The 13,760-nt window shown below is 41.4% G+C and overlaps 1 protein-coding gene and 1 pseudogene across 2 annotated transcripts in view; one reads left to right on the plus strand and one right to left on the minus strand.

The window, feature by feature from the left end:
• Positions 1-13,760, minus strand: part of FRMPD4 (FERM and PDZ domain containing 4) — an 874,018-nt gene that overhangs the window by 817,213 nt on the left and 43,045 nt on the right. The window lies entirely within an intron of this gene.
• Positions 8,888-9,128, plus strand: LOC101664356 (annotated as a pseudogene).

The raw sequence follows: 13,760 nt of genomic DNA on the forward strand, positions 1-13,760 counted from the left end.
AGACCCCTCTGCAAGGGGATCTCCAGTGGCCTACTAATGGGCTTTGGATCTCCACTCCGCACTCCGCCCACCATTCACTATGGTAAGATTTTTTTGTTCTGATGATGCCTTATACCTGATCCCTTCGACACCTCGTGGTTGCATAGGCTGCCCACCAGATCTCTTGAATGTTAATTTCTGGATAGAATTTGTTAAAGAATAATAAGTTCTCACCAGAGTAATTTCATGACTCACATAACATATTTTATGTAACTCTTTAATTAAATGAGAAACTCCAAAAGATGCTACAACCAGTTCAGAGCAGAATTAAAGAATCACTAATTTATATAACCGCCACTTGTCTGTCAATTTGTCCTACTATGTCAGTCCATCTAGTCGAGGACCTTCCTCTCTTGCTGCCCGTCCACTTTAGCAAGCATGATGTCTTATTCCAGGGATTGGTCTCTCCTGAAACCATGCCCAAAGCATGTGACACAGTCTTGCTATCCTTGCCTCTAAGGAGCATTCTCGCCATACTTCTTCCAAGACAGGTGTGTTTGTTCTATTGGCAGTCCGTGGTACTTTGAAGATTCGTCACCGGCACCATGATTCAAATGCCTCAATTCTTCTTCGTCAGACTTCCCGATTCACTGTCCAACTTTCACATGCATAGGAGGCAATTAAAAATATCATGGCTTGAGTCAGGTGCACCTTAGGCCTCAAAATAACACCTTTGCCTTTCAACACTTTAAAGAGGTCTTCTGCAGCAGATTTACCCAATGCAATGTGTCGGTCAATCTCTTGACTGCTACTTTGATGAGCACTGATTATGGATCCAAACAAAACAGAATCCTTGACAACTTCAACCTTTTCTCCTTTTATCAAACTGGTACTTCTTGGTACAGTTGTGAGGATTAGGGTCTTCTTTACATTGGGTTGTCATCCATACTGAAGGCTGCAATTCTTGATCTTCATCAGCAAGTGCTTCAAGTCCTCTCACTTTCAGTCAACAAGGTTGTGTCATCTGCCTATGGCAAGTTAAAAAGCCTTCCTCCAATCCAGATGTCACATTCTTCTTCACATCATCCAGCTTCCAAGAATATTTACTCGGCACGCAGATTGAATAAGTATGGTCAGAGGACACAACCCTGACACACACCTTTCCTGATTTTAAACCATGCAGCATTCCCTTGCTCTGTTTACACAATCGCCTCTCCATCCTTTAACGGTCAACTTACATAAGGGGCACAAAATATTTCATTTGGTGAAGAGGCCTGAAATTACTCAACTTTTCAGGAGCAAGTGCTCTCTGGTAGCCATTTACAGTCCCAGACATTTCTCATAAACCCTTTTCTACTTGGTCGGTTTTCTATCCAGACATTTACGTTGTTTTAATGATATGTGGAAATCTGGGTAAAGATTTTTAAATAGCCCTGATTAGGAATCTAAGAGTATAAGTCTTATTGTCTACCACTCTACTCCTGAAATGGAGCATCTTTAAGGTTTTAACTAAAATCTATATCTATAGGGAAAAACAGGGTCAATTAAAAATGTTTCTTCTTTACTTCACGGTTTTATTACTTGCCTATTTTAATTCATTTTCAATAATATTAACAAGACAACAGAGAGCTTGAAGGGGAAAGGATATGACCAAGTATTAAAGAATATGCAGATGGGAAAGGGTTAAATATTCTCCTTCTTCTTCTACCATTTTGTTAATTGGATGAAAGCTTAAAATGCAAAATTTTCATTCACCAATTCATACACACTTTGTTATATGTCATTGATTGCAATCGCACAATCACTCATCCCACTTCATCTCTGTTTCTTGTTTCTGATTCTCCATCTTTCTCACTTGTCCTGCTTTCTGATCTTTGTCCTTGGACAAGTGCTGCCCTTTTGATCTTAAATGGATGATTATTCTAAGGAGTATGTACCTCCCTAATGTTATTGTTCACCTTATAGACTTGTCTACTTGGGGGCTGATATTTAGGGGCTAAACATCGAGTCACAGGGGTGAGGTCAATTCCCTGACTGAGGGTGACTATGGGCCATAGTAGCCGAGATACTATGCCTAGTCTTTTGTATGAGGTTGAGCTCTGTTCTAATGTTTCTCCCACTCCATTCAAGCCTTCTCTTGTGATACCTTTTCAGAGTGGTCAGCAATGGTAGCCAGGGATCATCTAGTCCTGGTCTCAAGGTTATGGAGACTGAGGTTCTCGTGGTCCATTAGTTCTTTTCACCCATTGTGCCCATAATGTCTTTGATTTTCTTCATTCTTCTTTGCTCCAATCAGAGAAAGACCAACAGCACCACTTTATATGGCAGATCATAAACTTCTAACATCAAAGTAGGGTATAGAACATTGTCTCTGTGGACTGTGCTATGCCAATTGACCTTAGTGTTTCTAGAGACTACAGTCCTAGGCAACGAGGCCCAGTGACTCATTCGCTCAATGTGTTTGGTTATGTCTAAGAAATGTTCACTTTTTCCCCTGTATACTTGATCACATCCATTTGCAGCAAAGTTAAACACACAGGTGCAAATATCCTCTGTAAAATAGTACATATATATGCACTATGTATATATGTGCATACACGCACAGAGTGATCAGGATCTATAGTGATTTAATGCTCCTGTCCTGATGTCCCAAGAAGTGTTTAGGTTAAAGATTCAAGAAAAAGAGAGAGGTCCTCAATGAAACAGATGGAAACAGGGGCTTCAACAAGGGGATTGAATATAACAATTGTGAGGAGGGAGCCGGACCAGGCAGAGTTCTGTTCTGTTGTACATGGGGTCACTACGAGTCAAAGCAGACTCCACAGTACCTAACAACATGATGATTCTTGTATATTTCACTTGGGCACCTTCGCCATGTTATGGTTGTTGTTGTTGTTGTGTGTATTCACAGTAGGGATGATTTCTGCTCACAATGGCGCCACGTTACAGAATAGAACTGCCCCATAGGGTTTCCTCGGCTGCCATCTTTAAGAAGCAAATTGCCACATCTTTCTCTTACTGAACAGCTGGGTGGTTCAAACCCCAACTTTTCAGTAAGCACCCAAGGGCATCACCAGGGCTCCTTCAAATGGTTAGAGCCCATTTTAATGGGGCAGGGAAATGAAATCCTACAATAGTTCTAGCAAGGGGCAATGTTCGTCCACCTGCTTCCGACTGCCACAGCAACATAGACTGCAATTATCCCAGCCAGGTCTGTCACCAGACTCACTGCCATTGAGTCAAGTCTAACTACTGGAGATCCTTTAAGAAAGATAGAGTAGAACCCCTGTGGCCTGTGAGTTCCGGAGACTGTAAATTATTACAAGGGCTAAAAGCCTCGTCTTTCTCCTTTGGAGCTGCTGATGGGTTTAAACTGCTGACCTTGTGGTTTGCGGCCCAACAAAGTAACCCACCAGAACTCCTCACACAAAAATTGTGCTGCAGTCAACTGTGGATATTTATGCTCTATTGAGTTAAAAGTAACTGCCCAGGTCTTCACACTGGTCTTATACACAAATGAGTCTTGGTGCCAAACTTATAAAACTCTGTTTTCAAGCACTGGAGATTTCAGACTTGAGATGAAGAACTGTGACTACGTGCTATACTGAGGGGTTTCTATTTCTGCTCACTTTTAGATTTATTTTGTTATTTTTGGCTTCTGCTTTCATATGGCATTCATTCACTTTAGATATTAAATGGACAGGTAGTGTAGCCATGACCTGCAACATACAAGCCCTGGGGGTAGGACTCTGGTCTGGGTGGGACCTGAGAGTCTTTGTTTCTAGAGTTCCTAGGGGAGTCTGAGGAGCCTTGGTGGCATAATGGGTACTCATTCTGCAAGGTCAGCAGTTGGAAACCACCAGCAGCTCCACGGGGGAAGGACAGGGCTTTCTATTCCTGTAAAGAATATTTATATATAACAATAGGGAAATAAATCTATCTATCTATATGTACTAAGGTAGCAGACGAACATTGGCTCTCTACTCAAGTACTCCCTCAATGCAAGAACACTTTGTTCTAACAACCTGACATTCTGTGATGCTCACCTGCCCAACACGATGGCTGACAGAAAAATGGGTACATAAGCAAATATGATGAAGAAAGATGATGGTGCCTGGCTATCAAAAGATATAGCATCTGGGACCTTAAAGGCTTAAAGATAAACAAGCAGCCATCTAGCTAAGAAGAAATAAAGCCCACATGGGAAAAACACACCAGCCTGTGTGATCATGAGGTGTCCATGGGATCAGGTATCAGGCATCAAAGACCCAGAAAAAAATCATATCATTGTGATTGAGGGGGAGCACAGAGTGGAGACCCAAAGCCCATTGGTAGGCAATTGGACATCCCTTTATAGATGGGTCACAAGGAAGAGAGGAGCCAGTCAGGGTGCAGTATACCACCGAGGAAGCTTACAACTTTCCTCTAGTTCTTTAATGCTTCCTTCCCCCCACTATCATGACCCCAATTCTACCTCAGAAATCTGACTAGATCAGAGTATGTACACTGGTACAGATAAGAGCTGGAAACAGGGAATCCAGGACAGATAAACCCCTTGGGCCCAATAATGAGAGTAGCGATACCAGGAAGGGAAGGGGAAGGTTGGGGGACAAGGGGGGCACCAATCACAATGACTACATATAACTCCCTTCCGGGGAAGGAACAACAGAAAAGTGGATGAAAGGAGAACTTAGTTGGTGTAAGACATGAAAAAAAAATTGATAAATTATCAAGGGTTCATGAGAGAGGGAAGGTGTGGGAGGGGGAAAAGGAGGTGATACCAAGGGCTCAAATAAAAAGCAAATGTTTTCAAAATGATGATGGCAACATATGTACAAATGTGCTTGACACATTGGATGTATGTATGGATTGTGAATAGAGCTGTAAGAGCCCCCAATAAAAAGATTGAAAGAAAAAAGAAAAAAAAAGGAGAAACTCACAGGGGAAGTTCTGCCCTGTCCTACATGATCGCTGTAAGTCAGCATCAACACATGGCAGTGAGTTGAGGGAACGCTGATGCTCACAGGCTGGTCTTTCAGGCATATTGCTCTAAAGGAATGTTTGGAATTTCCAATAAAGTGCTAGTGGTGCCAGGAGACAAACTCCAGTAGAGAGCACTGACCCACAAAGGCTTGGCTTCAGAAAGCGAGGTTCCCCTGGAGGAGCATTAGTCTTTTAAAGCCTGGGCCCTGCTCCCAGGGAGTCTGGTGTCACTGCTTGGGGTGTGGCCTACACACCCTGAGTTTCAGAGCTCCCACGTGATTCCAGCTTGCAATCAAGTTCAAAATCTACTGATTTCCTGAAGCCTGCCTTCTGGCATCGCAAACCCCAATGGCTTTGTCTGTACTGTGGCTTCCGCTCTCCCATGGAGAAAGGTAACAGCCGCTGGAGTGCGCTCTTGGCTCTGCTACCCCTGCTTACATTAAGAGACTGTTGGTTGGGTCTGAGAGTGCCTTCTCTGTCCTCTCTGCTATTGTGACTCAGGCTTCCAGGCACCACGAACTTACCACCGCTCCTTTTGATGGGTGGTCCCCACAACAACTTTCCCAGCATGTTCCCTGGTGCTGTCCTCCCCTAGGGACATCTGGTTTTTCTCTTCCCTGCCTTTGCAAGTTCACCTCAGTGGCTGTGCGGACTAAACACTATGTTCTATTCATTTTACATGAAGCTCCAGATGCTACAAGCCCACCAATTGCTGGAAATCAGGTTTCTATCTAAAAGGCTGCCTTGAGAGTGAAATATGCAGCCCTGGTAAGGCGTCTAGGGGAAATTACAGAGATGGAAACTCCCACCTTCCGTACCTCACCTTACTTTTTGCTGATGCTCAATTTCTGCATCCAGACCAAAATGATGGAAGAAACCGGATGTTCATTTACTTTCACTCCTGAAACGCCACTAAAATGACTGCAAAAGCATTGGTGTGTGCATAGATATATTCTCCCAAATCACTAGAATTGAAGAGAGGTTGCATGCCGGCAACATCATTTTGGAAGCTGGAAAGGAAATAGCTGGGTAAATTAGTGGACCAAATGGAAGGTGAATCTTGAATCAGCAGTGGGGGAAAAGCCACAGTGCAGCCAAGTTTATACTGTAGACTGGGGTCAGTGGTTTTATGGGGACACAGCCTAGACCATTCATTTATGTATCAGCTGCAGATGTTTTTCAGACAGAGTTGAACAGGTGCGATTTGATAGTTGAGCAGTTTTATGGCTGCCAACGCCTACAATATTTACTATTTGGCTCTTTAAAGAAAAATATTGAGGACCCCTGCCATAAATTACTCAAAAGGCTCAGGAGTTGGCAGCATGGGACATGAGGGATAGGATAGAGTTATGAAAAAATTGGATTGGCTAAAAGTATGCTTAAGAAACAACTTGATTTTCAGTTCCCCACCCAGACCCTTTGCAAAAGAAACATCCAGAGACTTTTTTAAGCTCATAGGAATGACAAAATGGAATGATTAGCTCAATGGATGGACTAAAAGATAAAGTTACATAGATGTCTCAAAAATGGAAAGAACAAACACACAAAGGATCAGCTCTATAATAGGATGTCCACAAAAAGTAGACAGAAAATGGCAGGCAGGAAATCATAAATGAAATCATTTTAAAAAGACCGGGCAAGAATTTCAGAGTCGGCGGGCCCAGTGTGTGCCTGGCTGAAGACCTAGACCAAGGCCTGTCATCATCAATGAGCAGAACAAAGAGAGGATTCTAGCGGGTAACGAAGCAAAGGGTTCATAATAAAAACATCTCTGGTCTTCTCCATAGCAACCCGGGGACCTAGAAGACATGTATGCAGTGGCTTCAAAATTCGCAAAGCAAATGCTACCATCGAAGATACACCATAAATGTTTATTAAACTGCATTGAATTTCCAACTTAATTCATATTTATGTTCTCCTTGTGTCTAAGCCCCATGGATGGATGCATAGACGGAAGTTATGTGGACAAAATATCCCAATGATATGAACAACCATGTTCATTCCATTTTCCTGAGTACTGATGTGGATTGGTTAGACAGCTTATATAAATAAATGTATCTCCAGCTTCAGTATTTTCTCTGTTCACCATGCTGTTGCTTATTGACCCAGATAATTTTTGTTTTCTTTATTTCGATGTGTAATGAGAAAATACTGACGTTGTCAAGGATTTCACCTTGCTTGTATCTACGAGCAATACCCATCAATGCAGTAGTCAAGAAATTAAATGACATACAGCACTGGACAAATCTGCTGCAAAAGAACATTTTAAAAATCAAAGATGCCACTTCAAGGAATAAGGTGCGCCTGGCCCCAGCCTTAGTATTTCCAGTCACCACATATGCGTGTGAAAGCTGAACAATGAATAAGGAAGACCAAGGGATAAATGATGCATTTGAATGTTGGTGCAGGTGAAGAATATGGAAAGTATCATGGACACCTAGAAGAAGTTTACAGCCAGAATGCTCCTTAGAAGTTAGGGTGGTGAGACTTTGTCTCACATACTTTGGACATATTATCAGGAGGGACCAATCCTTGGAGAAGGACATCATACTTAATAAAGTAAAGGGTCAGCGAAGAAGAGAAAGGTATGCAGTGAAATGGACTGGCACAATGGCTACAATGACAGACTCAAACACAACAACTATTGTGAGGATGGTGCAGTACCTGCAAGTGTTTCCTTCCATTGTCCATAGGGTGGCTCTGCATCAAAACTGACTTGACAGCAATGAGCAGCATCTTCATCTTGTCTGGGCCACTATAATCTCGTACTTTAACCTCTTTAGTACCTTCCAAATTGGTCTCCCTGTTTCTACTCTCACTACCTTAACCCATCTCCTCACAGTATCAAGTGAACTTAATTTTTTTAAGAAATTGAATCAAGTTAATCTTCTACTTCAATGCCAATGGCTTGCCGTTACAATAAGTTCTATACTGTGGACTATGTAGTCCTGCCTGGTCTTTTCTTAGGCTACTTTTCCAGCCTTATTTCATTCACTAGGTTTGTTTTTCTTGGTAGAATGTATGATGGGGTGCCCCCAAATAGATTTTTTTCAAAGCCATGTATTTAATTTTTTTTTACAAAACTACCTTATCACCTTCAAAAGTACTTTCCATTACACTTCACATATTTGTCAAATATACAATTCCAAAGCAACAAAGCCCACATGGAAGAAGGATGCCAGACTGTGAAATCATGAGGTGTCAATGGAATCAGGTAATGGGCACCAGAAGATCCAAAACAAACAAACAACAAACATATTGTTGAGAATGAGGGTGGTTGGAGCACAGACCCAAAACCCATCTGTAGACAATAGGCCATCCCCTCAATATGGGTCACAAGGAAGGGATGAGTCAAACAGGGAGCAGTATAGCACCGATGAAACATTCAATATTCCTCTGGTTCTTTGAGGCTTCCTCACCCCCCACTATCAGGACCCCGGTCCTGCTTTTCAGTTCTGGCTAGACTGGTGCATGGACACTGGTATAGGTAAGAGCTCATGACACATAGAATCTAGGTCAGATAAACCCCTCAACAACGGAAATGGGAATAGCGATACCAGGATGGTAGAGGGAAGGTGGGGGTGGGGTGGGAAGAAGGGAACCCGATCAATGCATAATCCAAAATGGGTGAAGGCAGACAAAGGTCAATGAAAGATATGAAAACAAGAACAATGTATAGTTTATCAAGGGGTCACAAGAGTGGGGGGTGGGGAGAGGAGCTGATACCAAGGACTCAACTAGAAAGTAAATATTTTAAAAATGATGATGGCAACATATGTACAAAAATGCTTGATACAAGAGGTGTCGCCCCACGGAGGGCCAGTGTGCTGCCTTCCCGATCAGCGGTGGTGATGACAGCCATGAGTGCGAGGGAACCATTGCTTCTCGGAGTCGCTCTCCCCCAGGCTCTGTCCCTGTGGTCGGCATGGCCTGTGGAAATCAAAGAGAACTTGCCCACCAGAAAAAAACATGAAGAAAACCCAGGAGATTAGCAAGGGAAAAGGAAAAGAGAATACATAGCTTGACTACCTCTCAGAGGAAGCAGAGGGATTCTGAGATCATGTAACAAAAGCAGAAGGCAGCTAACGAGAAGAAGTCTATGCAGACAAGAGAAAAATGATGACTGGCTAGTTTGGAATACCTGGTGCTCCTGCCAACAAGGTGTATCATATACTCTGAGATCAAGATTTTGTAGCGTGAACCATCATTACATAGGTTATAACTTATCCTTATAAAACGGTCTGTTTTAAACTTTACCTTTCAACTTGATTTAGTGTGATGTTTTAGAACCATTCTTCAAAAATTAAAACACTAACCATGCATGGAAAAAAATGCTTGACACAATTGATGTAAGGAATGGTATAAGAGCTGTAAGGGTCCCCAATAAAATGATTTTTTTAATCCACCATACCAAGTTTAGAGAGACCAGATAACTTCCCCATTTCTTCGGTAGTCTGCTATTGGTCTTTAAGCACAAGTCAAGAATTGTGTTGACATTTTTGTCCATTTGGAAAGTTGATAGACACTCAGAATGAGGTTTGTCATCAATAGACATTTCATCTTTTTTGAAACAAGAAAACCACTTGTACACTTGAGTTTTTCCCATAGCGCTATCATTGTAAGCTGTGTTCAACATCACAACCGTTTCTGTGGCATTTTTCCTGAGCAAGAAACACAATTTCACAGCTGCACACTGTTCTCTTAAATCGGCCACCACAAAAAAGTAGGTTCGAGCAAAACTGCTCTTACGAAAAAATTCACTGACCAGAGAGAACCTTCCCAGGCGATGACACTGGGTGCACCAACTCAGAGAGAGTTGCTCTATGCTTGCCTAGTGGAAAAATATGTGTACTACAAAAGCTCCACCCATTGGAGCTTTTTTACATTGTTGGGTGTCTTTTTTTGCAGGGGTGGGGGTGGCGGGTAAACACCCTCTCATACTGCAGAACTCCTTATTAAAGAGATGATGCACATGCCGATTCTCCTAACCTAGAACTGTCAATTTGCACCTTTCAGATCCTAGCTTCAGTGTCACCTCTTCAGAGAGCCCAATCCTAAACAATACTATTCAATGAAAGATGTTTAAGAAAGATAAAGATGAAGGAGGTAAGGAATGATCAAAGCTCAGCATAAGGTAATTTCAACCACCAGATTTCGATCACTGCAACCATTCAAATAAATGTCTGGTTCTGGGGCACAGAAATTCACCAGTAATTCTAGATGTTTTCTCTATAGTATCTAAGTTCCAGCACTGGTCTCTGCTCAATTATCAAAATTCTCCTCCTTGATTTTCACTTCTAGTGGATCAAACAACGAGTTACAAGTTGCAAAATGTGACTGGTTGCCTCCATTCCACTTATCAAATGAGTATTACTGGCTTGAATTGTCTCCTTATTTTGGATCCTAGATACTTCCCTTTTCAATATTCTAAAAAAGATAACTAGTTGCCATCAAGTTGTTTTTGACTCATGGTGACTCCATGTGTATCAGAGTAGGACTGTGCTTTGCGTTTTCAATGGCCGGTTTTTGGAAGGTTAGCAGCTGAGCACATTAACCTTTTGCCAAGTCTAGAGATCAATATTATGAAAGACAACCTAATCCTTGGCATCACTTGGTGAGAACAAAAATTTCATCCTAAATGGTTAATGTTTGGGCAAACTTGCACTGTTCTATTTCAAGCTTATTTCAGGTGATAAATTCCTACTTTCTCCTTAATTCCATGATAACCAGAATTCCATTTGTGCTTTCTTCTGTGCCTTAGTTTCTTTTTCATGTCAATGATAAATTTAAATACACTTTTCATTAGGAAAATCATGTAATTGCCAGGGAAATCGCCATAGGATAAGAATGTGAAGCAAAGTCCCCATCAAAATGTAAAAATCTAGCATACATTTCTGCTCAATCACAACTTAAAAAAGATAATAACAATATGAATATTGAGGCTTTGTCCATTTTCAAAACCTTAACATCCTTATACATGTGGGTGTCTTGTTTTCTTTATGTCTCCACTACACGTGTCTTTCTTACAAGTCCCCCTGTAAACCCCCCCTCCACAATCATGCTGGCCGATTGACAATCCTCCTGCTAACCTCATACCCACTGAAAAGAAGCCAGTGTTGTGTTAGGGAAGGGGAAGAAGACTTGGTATTTTCAATAGAGAAGAAGCATATTTTAAACTTGAAGAGCAATTCAAGTATCCCTCCATTATTGCAGTGGTGATGAAAATAGCTTTCATGACTTCAGAGCCTCTTCCTAAGTCTTTTTAACTAGAGATAAATCCAGAAGCGTGCTCCAAAACAACTGGATTCCTTCAAACTTTGAAACAGGGCTTTGAACTGGTTAGTTCTGGTTTGACACCTAGCTTTGAATTTGAATTTCCAGCCTAGACACATTGAAGATCCCCCAGGTGATTCTTATAGATCCCCAAGTGATTCTTTTGGATCCCCAAGTGATTCTTATAGATCTCAGGTGATTCTTAAAGATACCCAGATGAACCAGAATAAACCAGTTCGAAGCCCTGCTTCCAGCACTGGATTTATTCCAACAAAGAAACCACTGGAAGCTGAAGCTGTTAATTGTTTTTATTTTCTAAGTCTTAAAGGGATTTATTGGAAGGATTCAAATGACAAGGAGGCTGAGGATCTGACTCAGAGTGAAGTGCTCCTTAAACAAATGAGACATTGTCCATCCTTCTTATTTTGAAATGAGTCATCCTACACGGAAGCTACTTTTCTTCCCCAAGAGTGTGTGAGTCTGTAAGACTTACACCCAGATATGAAGTGGCATATGGCTACCTCTGGGGGATGAAGGGCAGAACGCTTCTATATTTCACCAGATGCCTGGGCCACCGGGAATGTAGTTACCAGCAAATACCCGAATAGCCTAAAGGTAAACGTATGGCACTCCTCACAATAATCACCTCTTAAAATCTCTCAGTAGTACTGTAAAACAAAACAAAAACATGCACATACTTTACAATGTTGCCAGAAATTCAGTGTCACAAAAGCCAGTTTATTGACAAACTGGTATATATGATTGAACTTGACCTTCAACATTCACAAGAAAATACCAGTGGGCATAACTTATCACACGCACCATTTTTTGTTGTTCACAGAACATGGTGCATGCTCTTTTTCCTCTTCAAAACAAAATTGAATTTAAGAACAACAAAAATGATCTGAAGTAGCAAATTGCTATTAACTTCAAGGATATCATTCATTCAGTCACTCAAACAATCTATAACTATTTACCCTGTGCTATATATCAAACCCTGTTCTGAAACCTGCATTTGTGTGTGTGTGTGTGTGTGTGTGTGTGTGTGTGAGAGAGAGAGAGAGAGAGAGAGACTCATAACTTCAAAGAATCTACACAGACATATACGTAATTGCAAGTAAGAACTTCTAAGAAAGGACAAGAAGCTCCATCAAGTTTTTTTCAAAATATGAAATACTACCCAATTTTCTTTGGCAATAAGAGAAAATGTCCTCAGTTGCTCAATTAACAATCATAATGAATGCTGGTCTCCCTCAAGAGTTAAGTACATCTTCTTTACCATGGAGAGTTTGTGTGAGTGGCTGTAGCCTAGCAGCCAATGTCCCAAGCAACCGGAAGGATGTTCTCCATTTCCCAATAACCTTCTTACTGGTGGTATACTTGGGGAAATTGTGAGTCAAGATGTTCCTTCTATCCCTAACATCCTTATTTCTAGGTAGGCTAACTGCCATTGGCAGAAACATGCTTATGTGAAACTCAAGTACACTTTACTCTTTTAAGAGCTAGGTAGACCCAATTAAGGCAAGAAAACTGACTGAATCCAAACCATCCCAAATCCGAGTCCCCAAATGTAGTGACCTGGTGAGCATGCTCTCCATCCACCCAACACAGTAGACGAAATCCAAACCTTTTGCTTGGAGTTCTTTGACACTGAGGTCATCAGGTAGGCAGTCACCTATTTGCTTGGCATCCCCAGACCATCTTGATAAGCTCATCAACCCTTTGACTGGCAATGGGCCGGGCAAGTTGGCTCTATGCTATGAATGAGCCAGAACTATTTAACTGAAATAAAACTTCTACACCTTAAGCTGTCTTTTGAAGAGTTTAATTTAAAAAGAAAATTAGCACAGACACAAACATAAATGAAGGGGCAAGGTTATTGCATACTTAGCACCAGATTTATCAACTGAATCATAATTAGAAGTCCTGCTACTGAAATAATACAATTTGATGCTACATTTATTCTAGTGGGATACTGATCATCCCAAAAGAAACACAAAGCTAATCTCAATAACATTCCTAAATATTTTGGAAAATCAGTTTTGAGCCAACAAATGCTTAGAATTATTGTTTCCAATTGAGAAAAGGGTTCAATTGGCTCTTGAAATAGAATTGATGATGGAGACACTGAGAAGCAATGGAGAAGTTTCTGGTCCCTTGGAATTTCTGGGCACTGATTTGAGCATCAGAAGAGCTGAAAATAATTTGCAGCAATAAAAGAAAATGTTTGATTTTCTGCTTGACTTTTTCACGGTTTATTGGTAACCCATGCATCTGGAAAATTCTCAATGATCCAAATGAAGGCTACTTCCAGCCAATCATGAGACTGCTGAGCTAACGCAGAGCTTAAATATAGGAGAAAGGAGACAGCCAGTGAGGACACCATGGAAAAGAGTAAGATTATTTTCATTAAAAGTGTTGCGAGGGAGAATGGGTTGGAAAGAGGGAACCGATTACAAGGAACTAACTATATGTGACGTCCTCCCTGGGGGACCGATGGCAGAGAAGTGGGTGAAGGGAGACGT

This window comes from Echinops telfairi, unplaced genomic scaffold (assembly GCF_000313985.2).
Source record: "Echinops telfairi isolate 266 unplaced genomic scaffold, ASM31398v2 ScPeMD7_53;HRSCAF=182, whole genome shotgun sequence".
Taxonomy (NCBI): domain Eukaryota; kingdom Metazoa; phylum Chordata; class Mammalia; order Afrosoricida; family Tenrecidae; genus Echinops; species Echinops telfairi.